This window comes from Mesocricetus auratus, unplaced genomic scaffold (assembly GCF_017639785.1).
Source record: "Mesocricetus auratus isolate SY011 unplaced genomic scaffold, BCM_Maur_2.0 Super-Scaffold_100008, whole genome shotgun sequence".
Taxonomy (NCBI): domain Eukaryota; kingdom Metazoa; phylum Chordata; class Mammalia; order Rodentia; family Cricetidae; genus Mesocricetus; species Mesocricetus auratus.
The window spans coordinates 59,490,229-59,493,821 of record NW_024429192.1 but is presented as its reverse complement, the minus strand read 5'-3'; the positions used below and the strand labels follow the sequence as shown (position 1 = coordinate 59,493,821).

General features: G+C 44.6%; 1 long non-coding RNA gene across 1 annotated transcript; it reads left to right on the top strand.

Moving 5' to 3' along the window:
* Nucleotides 1–662: 662 nt before the first annotated feature.
* LOC121141788 lies at nucleotides 663–2,468 on the top strand. Its single transcript, XR_005878728.1, has 2 exons — nucleotides 663–738; nucleotides 1,387–2,468. It is a non-coding gene; the product is annotated as an uncharacterized LOC121141788 (long non-coding RNA).
* The last annotated feature ends 1,125 nt before the right edge of the window (nucleotides 2,469–3,593 follow it).

The following is a 3,593-nucleotide window of genomic DNA, read 5'->3' as shown; positions in this document are numbered from 1 at the left end:
CCGGGAATAGAAGAAAAGTTAGAACCTGAAGATAGATCATCTAGTGTGTCTGTGATGAGGCAGAGGGTTTCCCTCCTCCTTGTGCTGATTTTGTCCCTGCCATTCACCCCAGTTCCAATATCTTCAGCTCTTAAAACCTGTCCATCAAGTGTAGTTCCTGATGCAAGGAAACCGCCTTCAGTGCTTTTACTTCATCTCTTATGAGGTTCTTAAAGACGCTTCTCGTGTTCCCTCCTCCATGCCCCGTCCCCCCAAAACAGAATTAACTCCTTCTAATTCAGGGTACAGGTCTGCCATGCAAGGGGCTGCGCAACGTGTAGTCTTCCTGCCAGCCACCGCCATTTGCTGTGGGATTCCCATCTGAGTCCCCTCGACACTTCAGCCCCCAAATAACACACAAGCCACCATATTAATTATGAAGCTGTTGGTGGTTTGCTTGGCTTCTTATTGGCTAGCTCTGACTTAATTGTTAACCCATAACTGCTAGTCTGAATATTTTCATAGGGTCTTCTCTCACCGGAGAGAGGGTCTGCACCTCTTACTCCTCTGGCGTCCTACATCGTGACTGACAGTGCCTCTGTTTCCCAGAATCCTCCTCGACTCCTAGTCCCACCTATCTTGCTTCCCTATTGGCCAACAGTGCTTTATTAACATACACAGAAGGACTTCCCCCATTGGGGCTGCGCATCGTGCCTAGGAGATGGGAAAGAAGACAAGAGGGGATTTTCTCTTTTCCCAGTGAGTGAAACTCCTGATCCTAATAACCCGGGACAAAGAGTTAGAAATTACAGAGGCGTTTCATTGACAACTTAAGATTCCTAAGCAGGCTTGTGCTCGGTGTGGACCAGCTGCTCCTTTCCTACTGTCTCTCCTTGCTTCTGTCTCTGGAGAAGCTTTTCTTCCCTCTGACTGGAGCATCTTCACAAAGGTTTGTCTAACTGCTGTGAAGACTGATTCTTCAGAGAGCTGTCAGGACCAAGCTATTAGAAATGAACAAAATAATGTACCCATAACTTAGCCCTGGCTTTTAGTGTTTTATGCCCCCATAAAATAGTAAAAAGAAAAAAATGCTCCTACATACATTGCTAAGCCTTTTCAGGAATTGTGCCAACAGTTTGATATAATCCATATCACAGGCATTCCATACAACCTTCAGTCAATCTTCTGTGAGGTAGTGTGATCCTCACAATATTTAATCTTCTTTTATATATACTGTGAATTTTTACAATTTGGGCAAGAATGGCTTCACTGTTGCAGAATGTTTTTGGGGCCCTCTGAAAAAAATTCAAGGTCATGACCCTTTGGAGAGATGCTGTGTCAGGTCAATGGAACGGCCCAGATCCTATAATTCACCTGAGCTGAGGCTCTGTCTGTGTTTTCCCTCAGGGCACTGAGAAGCCATCATGGATACCTGAATGACTGACTCAGCTTGTGGAAGATGGACGAGAGCTTCCAAAGCATCAGCAGAGGCTAGACCTGAAGAAAAGGAAGAGAACAGGGCAGCAGAATTGTCTAACTTTGAAGAACAGAGTCTGCCTACCAACAATGACTCAGATGAAGAAACTAGTGACTTAGGGAAAAGACTGGGAGAAATCTCAGGGGAAGTGTGACTGTTCTTGTTATGCTGTCTCTGTTGAGTGCATCTGTTACTGCTGAGACATCCTGGGCTTATGTACCTGACCAACCTGCCCTTCACTTTGTTAACTGGGAATTGAATACCATTCCTGTTTATGTCAATGACCCTGAGATCTTGGGTGCCCCACTGCTAATCATATTGTTCTCCAGGCAGAGATGGCTACAAGGCAGCTTGAGTATTGATTTTCAGCTCTTGCATAATTAAATATTAACCATTCATCATTAAGAGTTATATAAATTGCCATTTTCTATGACTGCACAAAACCTGACAAAGATTTTTTTGGTCACTATTTTTCTGTCTCTAATTGGACTTCTAAACTATGGCCCATAGGAATGTCATTAGAAAGTTTTTTGATGGTTATACTTGTTATGCAGCCTTGAGATTGGTTTGCTATTCCATGTCTGCTTAAAAAGATTGACTTACATACCCTAAAATTAAGAAATTTAAAGAGGGGGGATTGCAGGGAGACATGGAGTTGGCGTGACCCAGCTGCCTTGGAGGCAGGTCAGAGTCCGTGGCTCCTGGGGGCACTGTGCCTTCCAGTTCCTGGGAGACTGCTGCTCTCCCTCAAGGCAGTGAGGCATTCAGGCCACTTGGTGTTTCTCTGTCTGGTCCTTTAGTAGTCAAGGAAACATGGAAACTTGACAGGACTATTGTTCTTAGACATTAATCTTGTGTACTCTGCATAGCTTGAAAACTTCGTTGTATCCTGGCAGCTACAACTGTATTGATCCTGGCAATTGCCATTGTATTCTGTTTCTGATAAAGGTATAAAAGTCTGATTGCTCTCAATAAAGTTGTCACAGCCTCAGTCTTGCTATGGCCCCTTCAACTCAAGCCTGGTTTCATTCTTCTTGGCCATATTGGGTGACCTTGGCCTGGTAGTTATGCGCAGGCACTTACAGGTGGCGCAGGAACAAGGCATTAAAGTCATCAGCATAGAGTCATTAGCATAATTTTACTTCAGCAAAATACAAAGCCTCTTTTATGTTTGTTTGAGTCACTCCTAATTGGAAAGAACAGGGCTCATGTGCTCTTGTTCCAGTCTGTTTCCAGGGACACAGGCCTTTGGGCTACTTGAGTTCCAATACCAATGTAAGCTTTTTTTTCAACTTCTCTTCCTGCAGTCCCGTGGATCTCAAAGGGTCAGCCTCAACCTGTCCAGAAACTCCTTAGATAGAAAATGTCCTACCTGCCAGAAAGCGTGAGTCTGTCCTTCTGAGGATTTGAGACCCCCGTTTCTGGCAGTCTTAGGGCCCTGCCTGGCTCCACCCATGATAGACTTGCCACTATTGTGCCTGCACATATATCTTGCCTGGCTTGTGTTTTCAATTTTGTAGAAGCTCACAATTAGATTACCTTGGATCTCAGAAGAGACTTGCTTTCTTTTTCTTTCTTTTCTTTTACTGTGCATTGATGCTTTGCCATGGGTGTCATATCCCCTGGAACTGGAGTTACAGACAGTTGTGACATGCTATGTGCTAGAAATCGAACCCGGGTTCCCTGCAAGAGCAATCCATGCTCTTAACCGCAGAGACATCCCTCTAGCCCCCAAGAATTCAGACTCTAACAGTGCTGCTGTTGATAAAACTTTAGAGGTTGGACATGCTACCCAACAGTCATTTGAAGTGTGGCAACCAGGGCAGGCAAGGTGGCTCTGCAGTAAAGACACTTGCCACCCAGCCTGGTAAGTATGAGAGCACTCGAAAGTTTTCTTTTAAGTGTGGTAATTTCTTTGTTAGAAATGAGTTCTGGGTCTCAAGGAAAGAGCCCACAGCTCCAGCTGTAGTGTCTTGACAAGACAAACTCTACTCTTGATATGTCTACCTTTACACATGGTGACCAGACTTTTCTAAAGGTGCAATGTGTTCCCTCAATAAAAGCCCTTTGATCCTGCTGCTCGTAGAGGTGTTTCTAGTGTGTTCATTACTCGCCCCAGTAATAAACATTTCTTCAC